Source organism: Schistocerca gregaria, chromosome 5, assembly GCF_023897955.1.
Source record: "Schistocerca gregaria isolate iqSchGreg1 chromosome 5, iqSchGreg1.2, whole genome shotgun sequence".
Taxonomy (NCBI): domain Eukaryota; kingdom Metazoa; phylum Arthropoda; class Insecta; order Orthoptera; family Acrididae; genus Schistocerca; species Schistocerca gregaria.
In genome coordinates this window covers 53,991,423-54,006,713 of record NC_064924.1, presented here as the reverse complement: position 1 = coordinate 54,006,713, position 15,291 = coordinate 53,991,423, and positions in this window count along the sequence as shown.

Genomic DNA, 15,291 nt, shown 5'->3' with positions numbered 1-15,291 from the left:
GACGGCTGCGGAAGTAGACATGCCAATTGACTCTCCAGTCGACCCTGCTTGTCGTACCGTGCAGCCCACATAAAAACCCGGCCGCGTGATAGGCAATGCAAAGTAGGGTGGCATAGTCGTCGCTCTCTGCAGCTCAGAGCGGAGCGAAGTCTTCTGCTGTTGTCTCGTATCTTAAGCCCTGCTCAGTAGGCAACCCAAATGACACTGCTGTTTCGCGTACAGATCCTGTACCCCCTTGTGATACAGTAGTATCCTTTGCGAAATCCAAAGATGGCAAACAGAAGGCTATATCAGTGCCTGTAGACTTAGAGATTATTCTTCTGGACAATAATAATGGCTGTGGTGTTCTTCCATCACGGTTAGCCGCCTGGTCAGCGAGAATATGGACACCCGGCACTGAAAATTCAGGTAGAGGTAGAAGCGGAGATTGGCAATATTTGTGTCCCTTATCGGATCACACAAAAACCTGGTCCACTTTTACACAGATCAGATACACTGCTTTAGGGAAACACAGTAACCTTCTTGTAACCTAGACATATACACTCTTAGACAAAAGAAGAAACGAGGCACCACGGAGTAATTACCAAACGGGCCGAAATCGGTAGACACGCTATTGACTTCCTCAAATGTGTAGCTCTTTGTCTTGAATAAATCATCCACTTTTTTCTGAAATTATAATCATTTGTTTGTCTGTCCGCGCGACGTAGCCCGGGTTCCGTAACGTCTAAAATTTGAAATGTGTTGAAATAAAATGGAACTCACAGTGTTATGCTAGAAGTACTTCATCAGTTACTGAGAAGGGAGCATTTAGGAATTATACTTAGGTTTCTAAATTACGATGTTTTCCTTCAATAAATTCCTGCCCTGAAGCAAGTCAAACATTATATAGCACTTCTTGAAGACAGAGAAATTCCTTCTTTGTTAGGGCATTTTTTTAAAAACAGTTCTGTATTTACTGCACAATTCCTCGGAATTTCATGGATTTGATCTTCAAGTGGTGGAATTCCAGGTGTTCTTAACAAACTAGAAGTACATGTTGGTCATTCTTATATTTATGAACATCAAGCCTCGTCCCCTCCAATTCTCGGATTTCTAAGAAGAACGATGCGAAACCCCTCCCAAAACATTTTCCTAGATCCGCCACTGCAAGTATGCGGGCAGAGTTGGAGCAGGAAAAGTGGTATAGGACATTTTAATTTCCTCTGTTTGTACTTTTACAAATAAATTCATAAAACGTTTTCAGCATGACCAGAAAGGATTCAGGATACACATTCATAACAGTGGAACTTCAAAAACAGAAAAAAACAATTTTTTACATGTGACATTATTGCTGTATTGTTAAGGAGTAGAGAGAAACTACACCAGATGTTTTCAGTTTTCTTCATTAGTAAGACCATGTGATCAGATAAGAAAAAAATCTGTTTAACTGCTCCTCACGTTTTCAGCTTTATATCGCCATTTTACAGTTTTGACCCCTGGTGTTTCCGAGCTTGATACAAAAATAAGCCTTATCAAGTGCATTTTCTTCGTGCGTTTAACCTGAGTGCGATTTAAATATGACATCATCACACAGACCACCAGCCTCCTCGAATGGGATTAGTCATGCTTTCCCCTACATGGAAAAACGATTTCAAAGAAAATAAACTGCCTGTGTGTGTGCTGTGAGTATGAAGACTTGTCCTGAAAGGCATTGCTACATTTGATGCCTTACCCTACCACTTACTTACATGAGCAGATCTTTCCTGCATCTTTCCTGCTCTTTGCATTATTAAAACTTTAAAGCGAAATCGTCTTAATGTGGAATCGGACCTAAGATTGATGGTGACGAAACTTATTTCAGATTTCAATCTAATTATAGGAAAAGACAAAGAATTTCATTTCTAACATTACTGACCCCACATTTGAGAACGCTGTTTATCGAGTGGATTTCCTGGAAAAAATACTGATTTTCATTTACTGTGGTGTATTACAATTGTTTTCTGTATTATTGTATTGTTACTGTATTTTCAATTGAAATTTCTTTTACTAGACGACAATCATGTACCTTCAGAATAAATTAGTTATTATATTATTCTTGTCAATATTTTTCTTGCTAAAACTAATTCTAATTAGAACATTTTTAATGCCGTGTGAAATTTCAGATAGCATTGCAAGGGGTTCCACAAACCACTTTCCGAATAAACAGGGGATCCGCGTTTTCGGAAAGTTTGAGAATCACTGGTTTAAAGTGTATATGACAAAAAAATTGTTTACAAGTTCGTTACTGTGTTCCCATAAAGCACTGTATCTGGTATCTGTAAAAGTGGTATAGTTTCTTGTGTGTGTTTCACCATTTCACCCTCAGGCCACACAAATAACATTGTGACTGGCTTCTGCTTCTTAGTAAGTCATCATCAGATGAACTGCTTATTTAGAATAAAAAGGGCGCTGTAAAACTCTATTAAATCAATTTAAAAATCAAACCAACATCTGTACACAACACGCACCTCAATACGTTACAAAGTAACTCGTCGAAGTACAACTGAACAGGCAGGGATAAGCTTTCACAATGTAAGCATGTCTGATTCTAGTTGTTCGAACTCAATGCTACGATTAAGCATGAAATTACTTATAAGGTAATATATTACATAAGTTTAAGGTAATCACATCACGAAATTCATTGAGATACGCACTTTTCTCGAAGTGAAAACTAGTAAAAATAAATAAATAAATAAAAATAAATAAATAAATAAAAATAAAAGCCGTCGTTATAAACTTTCCTTCCTGGTAAACGTCAGAATTCCACAGTGCCGCTGCTAGTATCGTACTGTATTCCTTAGGGATGCCAATGAATTAGTGAAGCATAAGATACACTAATAATCCTACTGATGAGACGCTGTGCGCAAACAAAGATTTTTGTCGCAATGATATGACTAACGACAGTGACATATTAACAAGGAAAGAACCAGAAGGTAGTGGATGCAAATGTGTCGTGAAATTATACCGCTGCACATAGAAAAGGTCTCTTACGGTGCAGTGTAAATAACATAGATGTTAGTGAATTTACAACGCTCTGAATGAACCTTCCCCTCCTCGTGAAACTTAATGTAGGCGTTACGGCGAGTGACGACCTATACGCACGTAGGACAAGTTCTGGAAATTCACACTCATCTCAGATCCTCACTTTTAATTAACTACAGTATGAGTTTCGGCTCCTACAGTTACCGCGAAGCACTCAAAGAATTCGCTCTGTTGATACACAGAATGGTAAAGGATAAACTAGAAGCAAGACCGAAAGAGAAAAGGACACGTTATGAAAATTTCTTCCAACATCCTTTTTAAGCATAGACTCGTTTCTTCGCGGGGGTCGTTGGTTAGGATTCCACAGTACCCATGTTGATCTACTGACCTGTCCAGTCGTCCGAATCAATTCCTTCCACAAACTGCTATGCAGTTATGACTATATAGTGACTCTCATTAGGCCAATTCCATAAAAACTCCCTTTCATGACGTTTGACGTGATCTCCTTGAATCACTTCGCGCTAATGATTCAATCGTTTCTTGAAAAACTGCAAGGATCCATACCTTTCCACCGTGGCTGTTAACGGCGATCGCGAGGAAAGATCAGGACGCTACATGTCACCTTTTAACGTCTCAAAGTTACGTTTTCCGCTTACGATCACTGAAAAAAGGCGTCGACACCATTTGAAGGCGTTCTAGAGTGTACCACATCGTCGACTGCTAACCAAGACACAACCATACTGAGTATATCCGCAAATATGTGATTGGCTCGAGGAATATTTGGTTATTACAACGCTATGAATCATACTGGTCAATTGATGTTCCACAGAAACTAAGCTAATGTCGAATGTGCTCCAAATAAGAGTAACATACATAAATCAATAATCATATGGTATCATTAAGACTGTAGGCCTTTCGCTGACGATACTTTTGAAGTGAGCAAGACAGCGCAATGGCTAGTACACTGGACTCACATTCGGGAGGACGATTGAAGGTAGCACTAAGAACGATGGTGATCAGTAGAGTACAACTGATATTAGGAAAGATAAAAGGCGACTTGAATGCTTTTGGGAGGATTGAAGCAAAATTTAGAGCATCTGTAAAGGAAATCGAACTTAAATGTTAATCATTGGCAGAAACCCTCTTGAATAATTTTAGACAAACAGTATTCAAAAAAGACTGCGACAATTGTGTCTGTTTCGAGTAGCGATCGTAGGAATAAGATGAGCGAGACGCGGACTCATAGAAGTATATAGAGAGTTATTTTTCACTCACTAAGTACGAAAGAAAACTGATGGTACTGGTAAGGGGTACCATCAGTCACGCACTCCACAGTGCGTCGCTGAGTCCACAGGATGAACCACAACTCTACGGAAGTACATGCAGAAGTAGTAGTATGAATCAAGACAAGACAAAAATGTCTAACAAACATTGCCTCTAAAAGTCATCCTTAAGAGCTATGAGCTACTTGTTCATCTTCGCTACTGTCAAACACATCTCCTCTAATGTACAAGCTCTCATAGCTCTTACTATATGGCTTTGATCCACACTACCTCCTCCCAAAATACTAAAAGTAAAGACACTGCAGTAGAAGAGATATCCCCACAGTAGTGAAGATGAACAATGAGTGACAGCTCTTAAGTTTTGAATTTTAGAGCTCATGTAAACTATATATTTTGATCCATACTGAAAGTCTGTCGATGGAGTTCTGCGTCATCCCGTACATGCAGTTGTAAAATATGTCAACGTTTTCTACATGTGGTCTCCCGAACCACTGCGTGCGAGTGAAATGGCAGCATGTACAAGAACATTCCGAATCGTTTCTCTTGTGGAAAAACCTGTTTCCTCGAAAACAAATTTGTCCGGGGGCAGACATCGAGCTGGAAGTATTGATCTGTAGCAGAGCAGAAGGCTGTGTGTCTGAATTCTTAACGAACGTCTTTGGCAGGGAGGCCAAGACATGTGGGCACCGAGCCAGGGCAGAACCCCAGGACAAGACTTCCACCACAGTTACTGGATGAAACGTCATCGTTCGAGTGTGAGGGTAACAAACGCAAAAACATAGATTAACTATGCGAAGGCGACTGCAAAACAACAAAAATCCATTGGCTGAAAAAAACAAATATTAGGAAGGAAGAAAGATTAATCTAAATATCCACTCGACAATCAGATAATTAAAAACAGAGCACAAGCACAGATTAGCGAAGGATGGGAAAGGAAATCTTACGTATCCTCTTATTACCACCATCCTGGCATTTCGTTACAGTGATTTAAGAAAATCACGGAAAAGCTAAGTCTAGATGGCCCGGTGCAGATCTGACCCTTCGTCCTCTCGAATACGACTCCTGTGTGGTGACTACTGCGCCAGCTCGTTCCGTTGTGAGTATTAGCCACCAAATTGTTACAGTTGTAGTAATTGACGAATTGCTATCAACACAGAACAAGGTAGTTAAGTAAAGACAAATGATAGCCACAAGATATTCGCTTTATATAACCTTCGCCTGGAAATAAGATAGGTATAGCTTTATCAATCGCTTATAAAGCATTTAAACGTATGAGGAAAAAAGAGACAGATCGCAAAGAGTAGCAACATTCAAAAACCAGCAAGTCTGTAATACGGAATACCATCGTATCAAGGCAGAATCAGAAACTGATACAACTGTGTTCACTAGTCTGTGTGCTTGTAAGTGAAAGTACACAATGTGATCAAAAGTATCCTGATACCCCTCCATCCCCCCCCCCCCCACCCCACCCAAACATGCGCTTTTCGCATTGAGTACATTGTGCTGCCACCTACTGCCAGGTACTCCATGTCAGCTACCTCAGCAGTAGTAATTACACAACGTGACAGAGCAGAACAGGGCGCTCCGCGGAACTCAAGGACTTCGAACGTGGTCAGGTGATTGGGTGTCACTTGTGTCATACGTCTGTACGCGAGATTTCCATACTCCTAAACATCGCTAGGTAAATAAATGAATTGCCTTCAAACATTATTTTATTTTCGCTCAGCACTTTACCAGTCCCAGATTCTAGCTCCATACCAATTCATTTAGGTTCACAGGTAATGCGAATGGACTCTTAAGAGCGCCGTACATCATATAATCATTTGCTTCAAACTATGCACCTCTACTGGGCTAGGTTACAGTGGTCACATGTGGAGGCACAATTTAATGCTACTCCTGGTAAGTTTGGTCATAAATTTAAAAAAAATTATGGTTTCATCTTACTTATAGCGCTCAGTACTCAATGCCTTGAGTCCGTCTCAGTCTATGTCTTCTTATTTTTGACTATATAGTGCGTACAAAAATCCGGTTTTCATCGCAAATAAAAATTATTTGTGATGCACCTTTCCTAAATGACTGTTAATCGATAGCGTATATTTTACAAAACTGAATACTAAATTTTTCCATCTTTAATTTACGATTCATTTTAACTACCCATAGAATATACACCTATGATTAGAAATTTGAATGCACCTGGAATACATACAGTGAGCAAACACGCTACCACGGACGTACAGTGCTTGTCGAAAAAATCATTATTGGAAAACTTATAAGTCTATTTTCTCGAGAAGTTTTGAGAGTTTCATCAAACTGTTTTAGGAGAAATATGTTCGAGTTTTGAACTTCACCTACCGTCACATGAAGAGGCACAATTTAATGCTACTCCTGGTAAGTTTGGTCATAAATTTTAAAAAGAATTATGATTTCATCTTACTTATAGCGCTCAGTACTCAATGCCTTGAATCAGTCTCAGTATTGTACCCTTATAACAAGCAATCAACTCCGTCTTTTAGCTTTGATCTAGGTCGGTAAGCTAGAGCTTTGTGCTGAAGAAGTTCAAATGATGGCTTCACTGCGGTTGCGATCAAAATTTGTGCACTCGGCCGTAAGTGCTTATCTTTAAGATGTTTTACACACTCAAAAAGCCAAATGCCGGATTGGCTCCCCTATTTGCATCTGAAACACGGTACACGAACAGCTGGATACGAGTACACACAGGAGACTGTTTTTGTGATTCGCAGACAAGTGCAATACTCATCCTTCCTCATTTAGTGAAGCTGATAACTGCAGCAACAGAGTCGTAGATTTACGATTAAATTCGAAAATATATCGAGGCGAAGAATTACAAATGTATTCTGCAAGTGGGCATTGATGTAAATAAACGGGGAAAGTTGAAAATTTGTGCCAGACCGGGATTCAAACCCGAGTCTCCTGCTTACTAGGGCAGATGCCGTGATCACTAGTCCAACTGCACGGACTACCCTGACACACCTCTCGCCAGACCGAAATTCTCAACTTATCCAAACAAAACGAATGTAGCTCCCTTTCCCCAGTATCCTCATTACTCGTGCACATTTTCACGATTCCCGTAAGAGTACGAGGGCTGTGTGCTTCCGCACTGAAGAGATCATGGCCGTCTTAGCGTAAGTTAGTTTAAGTTAGATTAAGTAGTGTGTAAGCTTAGGGACCGATGACCTCCGAAGTTTGATCCTATAAGACCTTACCACAAATTTCTAAATTTTTCCGTTGTCCTCCACCATGTGTCCGCAATAGCAAGACTTAGTACGAGGCATTGCTTAACTAAAAGATGGTGCTTACGCAGTTGGACATATACTTTGCGAGTCTTTGCCCATGAAACTATGAGTGTTCAGAACTACACTAAAGACGCATCTAACGACTACGGCGGTACTGTTGATGCTGGTCTCGCCCTAAGAGACAACAATCGACCAGCCTTGTTTCATCTTATGTACTAGTGTCAACAGCAAGTAATGTATGGGATAGAGTGATAAGCTCAATCAGAATCTGACGGCGGCTGCGATACTCTGATAAGCGTATTCCTGCTACCATTACCTCTAAATACCCTAATCCAGTCGATTACATGTCCGCAAAAGCATAGCATCCACAAACTGAAAATGGGTCTCTTTTTTTTCTTTTACGCTCTGAGGGAGAACATCATGATAGCTGACACTGAAGGAATAAAATGTCTGGTTACTGAAGCACTTCTTGGTGACAAGTTGCCAAAGCGGCTTCTGTCTCGGGTTCTTCGGCCGACGTTCGTCTGATGATTTTACAGACGATCGACGGTCGAAGAACCTGAGACAGAACTATTAGCAGATAGGCAGTTTGTTAACAAACGGCCACGAAAGCCTTAAGAATTTTTGCACTCCTTAGTCTGTCCTGGTATAATGTTACTTAGCAGTTACTAATTGGCTTACCTTCTACAGACACGAACTAGAATGTGCGTTTGTATCACATATAACACAGTTACCAGCTACGTTTGATAAGGTAGTTGACTCCTGTTTTTCTTTTGTTCCAGGTAAGAGATACCAGTCTTGCGAGTTTTGCTGAGACAGTAGAGTGTTCAAAGTGAGTACTACAACATTAGTTAGAACACTTAGAATGTATGTTAATAGTTAACTCATCCCTACTGGTCGTGAATACCGCTTAACGACATGAGGGCAATAAGTAAAACGAATGATAAGTCTTAGTTACGTTACAGTTTCAACTGCCAAAGTGTGCTATACTTTCATCAGCAAAGTGTGTTACACTTATCTTGTAAAAAGAGTACATCCAGTGTAGAGATCTCTGAGAAGCGAAAGCGCGATTACAAAGTAACTCGGGTTGTTGAAAAACATTTGAGACGATACGATTTTGAAGCAGTTCTGTACACTAATTCGTAGAAAGATGTCGAGTATTGCCATTACTACCAGAAATGCTTGCAACAGTGAAACGGAAAAAGCTATAGCGGTTGTGTACCAATCAAAGAATTCGGTTTTTGTGTAACAATGAGCTCAAACTCAGCTCCAAAAAGATATAATTCTCAAGGACTTTGCACAACTGTTAAATGTAGGGAAGTGAATAATTTAAAATAATATGAAATCTCACAAGACGCATTTGTAATCCAGCAAATGAACAGTCTGCCCATTGTGAAATAAACTACAGGAATTGTTAGATTGTAGGCAAATAAGTATCATGTAATTCTAGGAGGAGTCATATAATTTCACTTGACATCTTTTGAACAGGGGTAATGAGTGTGCCTTCTTTTCTAGAGACGTAAATCGCTGTTTTTGGAAAAATGACACAGCATTAGACTCTGTTTTCTACATTAATTTCAGAAAATACTGCTGTGCACAAGGCTGCGGCCAAACACGCATTCCTCGTTTGCTTTGGTCGTTTCCTTTTTAATACGCTGTTGAGTGGCTTTAAAACAAGCGGCATTTTAATGTTGTTTTTTCCACCTATATTCTATGTTGCACACACTGATCATAAATCACAAGATAAGAGATTTTATTACATCTACTGTGGAGGTTTTTTCCTCGCTCCGCACGTAAGTGGAACATGAAAGGAAGCTAAATTCCTTCTGTCATGCACTGGAAAACGCCTTTAACATTAAGTAACTCTATGCAGATGTAGAACTTACAAAGACGTGCGTGCTAAACTACCTTTCATTAGCGTCCAGATATGTTCTATATACCTCAGTCTGCACCCACTTCTGAACTAACGTATCATTTTTACTAATTTTCACGAATTTGATTACGCAAGGTGGGTGTGCAAATTTCGGTGAACGGTGAGACATATAAACGGTAGCGTGTATTTTAAAATACCTGCATGGCGTCTGTAAATACGTATAAAGAAGCGCAAAGTGGTATTATAACATTCTAAGCCTAAACAGATATACATGTTTGTCTCCACGTTCTGTCGAATGAAACGAGTGTAGAAGATTGTGCCATAGGCAAATGAAGCAAAGTATTAATATTAAGACTTCTTCCCAACAGCGAAATACGACTAGAGAGACGCAACGTTTCTAGCATTAAGTGAACAGACGTGAAACCCTGCACACTAAATATGTTTTCGAATGCTCAAAGAGCTTTCGGATAGACACTCAACAAGCGTAAACTGCAGACCACGTAGGCCAAGAGCGGTAGGGCTCTGAAACTAGTATCGGAGTATTTGAGGACCGAAAACCACAGAGATTTGGTTAAGCAGAAAATATGCCCCTTTTCGTACCACAGAAATGACGAGAAGACGGCAACAAACTCATTGCTCTTTCATCGACCTCGCGACTATATTTTGTCCAGACTATTACCGCAAATAAGGTGTCCAAGCGATAATGAACATAAACGTGTTCAATGGTACCCTGATCTCACATAAACAATCACATCAAACACACAGGTTCAAGAAAATTGTGCTACAATTTAGATTCAGAGTTCAAATAATAGCACATGGAATGACGTTCAGTGGCTTCCCCACATCACAGAACTACTCACGACCAGCTATCCAGGGCAAGAAACTGGTGCTTCCAAATCGAATCTTAGTTCAAGCGATAATCAATGGAATGAAGATTACTTGCTTCCCCACTGCCGAAAAAGAACTAGTTCAGGAGATAGAGGATCAAGAGATTGATCGGAACTGTGTACACAACAGAAGGTATCCCTTATTTGCATCAGTGGAATGTTCAACCCGTCTACGACCAAGAGATTGGTGCTGGGAGTCTGATAAAGAGTTCAACTGACATTCGGTTCAGTAATATTCAGTGGCTCTCCCACGTTACGTAATCAGTCAGTTCCTAATATCGTTATTAAGATATTGGTGTTGCCATTGCATCCTCAATACTAATGGTAATCAGTAGAAGTTTATTTAACTGCTTCTCCAAGCCCCAACAAGAGCCGCATCAGTAGGTCCAGATCAGGAGCTTGATGCTACAAATTCAATAGAGTATTAAAGAAATAATTAGAGATTAGTATTCAGTGGCTTACGTATGAAATGACTCTCACCAGTAAGTTTAGAATCAAGATAATACTGAAGACTTACTGCACCATCAATAGCACGATACAATTGGAATTCGTATTAAAGTCTAAGAAGCAGTTCTGAAAAACTGCTACGCGTCGGCCAGAAGTGCAGGACGTATTCTGCTGCGTCACAGCGTTACATCGGTCTGCTCGTTGCTAAATGTGTGAGCAACTGAATGGAGTTCTGAAATTACATATTCCATAGACATACAGGACATTCAAAAACTGTGTCAACGCTTCAATCGATTCCCAAGGAAACCCTCTCTGGTTATTCACAGCAGCTTTACGAGCGTTGGTGGGACGTATGAGGGCCATGTATATTACTGGAGGGCAATAATGCGTTTCTTATATGTTTTGGCATTCGTTTATTTTAGGACAGTCTTCACCGACTGCTGTGGTAACTTTTTAGAATTCAAAAATTGCGCTTTTGGAGAGCTCGTCTCTAAGAGTAAGTTATTCAGTGGGAAATTACTGGCATCACAACTTTCATAAATAGTTTTTATTAAATTGAGAGTCACCTATCATGAACGTGGAAAAATATGTAATCCTCCCCATAATACAAACATTTAATGGGTCACAGCGTATCTTATGAACAGCGACACTTCCTCGCTCTCAAGAACTCGATGAATATTGGAGACTCGTTATGCAAATCGAACTCCAGCAGAGGACCGCTCAGCCAAGTTACTAGCACCATTTCCAGTTTTCACTTTCCCTTGTCAGCCCAAAAATGGAACGACGAGAGATGCGAGCAGCAGAGCGATGAGTCGGTCTTAACGGCAACACGGTGCTGGTGCAATGGGCATTCATTCGGGGGAGGGTGGATTCAGGTTGCGAGTGGCTTCCGTGAATCCCTTATGAAAAATGCAGGGATGCTTAATTTCAAAACGTCAGGGCTGAATTTTTCGCCCATCTTTCCCCCTAACCGAGTCTGTGCTCTATCCCTGTTGAACTCGGCTTCACGAGTTGTAAAACACTCCTCATCTGTATCCCTTGACTACGTAAGATGTTTTATTGTTATAGCTAAAACGAAAGGGATGACTGCAGGATACTGGAAGAGGCGAATAATCCTTATCAGCGTGTCCGGAAACCAATGGTTTCCACGATACAACACATGCACAAGCGCGATTATGCCAGTGTTGAACACTGTTGAACTTTAAGATTACGTTTATTTTGAAACACTACATGTGAGGCATAAATTACAGAGTGATAACCTGCCATCATTTGATTTTATTACCGTTGGTTTCCGGAAACTTTATATATTACGATTATTTGCTCACTGCATTGTCCTCTACTCCTTCCATTCGTTTTTACGTACAATAAATGAAGCGCCCTATGTAGCTTGGTGCGCTCCAGTGCGGTTCGCTGACAGCTTGTAGCCCTACGTGATATTACCTGAGAGAGAGCTTGAAACCGGTATTGGATTTTGTTTCAGTTAATTTAGTAGCGTAGATTTTTAAAGTCGCACAGCCATTTACAGGTGTATGTCTAATACACTTGTTTACTCAAGCAGTTACAGTATCGCAAATTCAAGTAACACGCATTAGACTGGCCGCCGAGTGGTTCTAGGGGCATCAGTCTGGAACCACGCGATCGCTACGGTCGCAGGTTCGAATCCTGCCTCGGGCATTGATGTGTGTGATATCCTTACGTTAGTTAGGTTTAAGTAGTTATAAGTTCTAGGGAACTGATGACCTCAGCTGTTAAGCCCCATAATGCTCAGAGCTATTTGAACCATTTTGTCCCACGCATCATTTCATTCATAAATTTGCAGTGCTAGTTTGCCACTACTAACAACACTGGATGGGATAGTGATGCATACTGATAGCATGATCACGTGCACAGAGAATAGATACATACACTGTCATACGGGGTGTTTCACTGTTACAGGTGCAAACAAGAGAGGCAAGTCAAGGGCAATGAAACAAGGAAATAATACTAAAAGCATAGGCCCTGAACTCAACGGTTTCCCTGATAAGACGTATCACGATGGAGTAGATGAACGCCATATGACACGGTCCCGTGAATGTAAACTGCAGAGATTCACTTGAAGACAAACACATTCGAAGAACACCCCTCCCCCCCATCCCCCATTCGTACTAAACCTCTAGAAATGTTTCAGTTTAGCCAGCGGGCCCATCGATCTTGGTATAAGGGGCCTATATTGTAACTCTTGACGCCTTCCCTCCCGTTTTGCGATAATTAAGCGAGTTCGTTCTACTGTCTGTCTTACCTACGGAAGCGAGATGAAGTCTTCGACTGCCGGTTGTGGCACCCAGTCTGTAACTTATGCGTACACTCGACGTAGGTCGTACATCTTCGGTTATGTCAAAGTTATTTATTTCTTAATATTACCTTTTTCTGGCTTTGTTAAATTATTGACAGGTAGTATTTAATACTCGCAGACTCCTGCTAATATCTGAATAGCAAAAGGCAACTATCGTTAGCAAATGTCTATTAGTGACAATTACTTGCTTCGCGCCAGAATAAGCATACTTTCGCTACGTGTCTCCACGCTCAAGTCACGTACGATTTCTGCATCGGCACCTCCTCCCATTGGCTTTGAAAGTGCCAGTTGGTCAAACGCTTCTGCTGGGTAGTGTGGGAACCTATTGCTTGCTCCTTACTCTGTACGTACTCCAACGCTGATACATTCACTTAACGTATGTGGAATAGCATTGGAAATAGAGTAATCTGCACTCTTATTTGCAAATAAGGGATACCTTCCGAAGCTACAGCGAATGTTTCCGTTAATGTAAAGGCAAGCTTCAGGATTTCTCCTCCTCGCAGACTTTTAAAAATACCTGGCGTGATCCGTATGCAACAACCACCCAAAATGCCTTTCTGGGGATCATCGATACTATCATCATGGCTGGGATACATCATAGCTTCTTAGTATCCTCACACAGAAAATTCCATTGAGATCACGTTGGAGGACATGATAGGGCATGATAGTGGCGAGCTACGATCGATGCACTTGTTCTCGGAGATTTTTGCCACGTACTCTCGATCAGCCACGAGAAAGTTCACTGGAGCATCGTTATGCACCTACACCGACCAGCAAAAACGTTATGTCCACCTGCTTAATAGCTTGTTTGTCCGTATTTTGAAGAAAATACATCACTGATTCTGCATGTTCAGGGATCCAATAGTTTGTTGGTAGTTTTGTGCGCGTGTGAGGGATTAAACGTCTATTCCCAGGTCATGTAATTTGTGTAAATAAAGGGTCACTGATTTGCGTACGAGGCGATGTTGCTCTATAGCGACCCAGATGGGCTCCTTAGGCTTTACCTCAGACGAATTTTGTTGCCGTGACTTCAACGTGAGTTCACTATAATGCTCCTCAAACCGCTGTAGCATGGTTCTGGCTCCGAGACACGGACAATTATACAGCTGAAAGGTGACATCGCAGTCGGGAAAGACATCAAGAATGAAGGGATGCAGATGGTTCACATGTATCACTGTGTCTTCGAATACTATCGCAGGTCCCATACAAGTGCAGCTAAATGTATCCCATAACATAATAGGGTTCCCATCAGACTGCGTCCTTGGCGCGCTGCACTTTGCGAGCCGCCGTTCACCTCGATGACGGCGGTTGTAGAGGCCACCATCGATGTAGTGTAGCAAAAATGTTATTCACCCGCAGAGCCGACATGTTTCCATTTATTGACCGTCGAATCCCTATGGTGCCGTGGCCATTGCAATCGTAGTTGACGATGTCATTGGGTCAACGTGTGGCAGAGATGCCACAGATCAGCATCTATCCTACTTTACAGAGCACACAAGCCTCCGAACCCCACGTTATGTGAAGAGTCGTGGACGTACAACCATTTAGCGCAAGTGGTAGTCTCAATGTGCTTCTACCTCTTTCCGTAGATACTCACGACAATAGCACGTGACTTCGATACGTTTCGTCGATTTCCGTATACTAGTTCACATGGTTCTGTGTAATAACGATCTGCTTCTTGTCAAAGTTGCTTAGCGAATTTTCACATTCGCAGCCTATATCTTCGCTAGTATGATCCCCCGTCCATGTCTGCTCCGCTTACGTACTTTCGTTACGCGTTACGCGTCACGTGTCCGCAAAGCCACCAGACGGTATCCAGCGTCGTGGTGGCCAATGCTCATAATGTTTTGGCTTATTAGTGTACTACATACACATCTTTTCCCATCGTATCTTCAGACGTTAACAGTATTTTGACGTTGGTATGACTGCACCTGTGGGTACGTATTATTGGGGAACCTTAGGTTTCTGTGCTTGTATTTATTAGAATTATTCGCTCCTTTCATCGCCAGGTTAGCCGAGGGCGCTAATGCGCTACTTCCTGGACTCGGGTAGGCGCGCCGGCCCCAGATCGATTACGCCCGACGGATTAACGACGAGGGCCACTGTGCCGGCCAGCCTGGATGTGGTTTTCAGACGGTTTTTCACATCCCACTAGGTGAATACCGGGCTGGTCCCCATGTCACACCTCAGTCATACGACTCGCAGGCATATGAAA